Genomic DNA, 256 nt, shown 5'->3' with positions numbered 1-256 from the left:
ATATATATTATATAAAATATATTATATATATATATATATATATATATATATATATATATATATATATATAGGATATCACAGCAAGCGCTGCAATATATTTACTAGTATCTACGATACTGCTGTAGATACACCTCTGGCTCTTTAAGAAAAGTTATACAGGCGAGTATAAACCTCTATAAAGTCATTTCTTATAAAAATAATTTCTTTTTTATTTCTACACTTACCCAGCTGAACCTGGCGATGCACAACAGCTAAC

General features: G+C 26.2%; 1 protein-coding gene across 1 annotated transcript in view; it reads right to left on the bottom strand.

Annotated features, from left to right (window-relative positions):
- The window catches only part of EMH_0006250 (uncharacterized protein), a gene marked incomplete at both ends in the record, with an annotated part of 12,422 nt that overhangs the window by 4,437 nt on the left and 7,729 nt on the right, over positions 1 to 256 (bottom strand). The window lies entirely within an intron of this gene.

The sequence above is a fragment of the Eimeria mitis genome, genomic scaffold (genome assembly GCF_000499745.2).
Source record: "Eimeria mitis Houghton genomic scaffold, Emh_scaff271, whole genome shotgun sequence".
Lineage (NCBI taxonomy): Eukaryota > Apicomplexa > Conoidasida > Eucoccidiorida > Eimeriidae > Eimeria > Eimeria mitis.
Note: the sequence above shows the minus strand (reverse complement) of the source record. Positions and strands in the feature narration are given on the sequence as shown.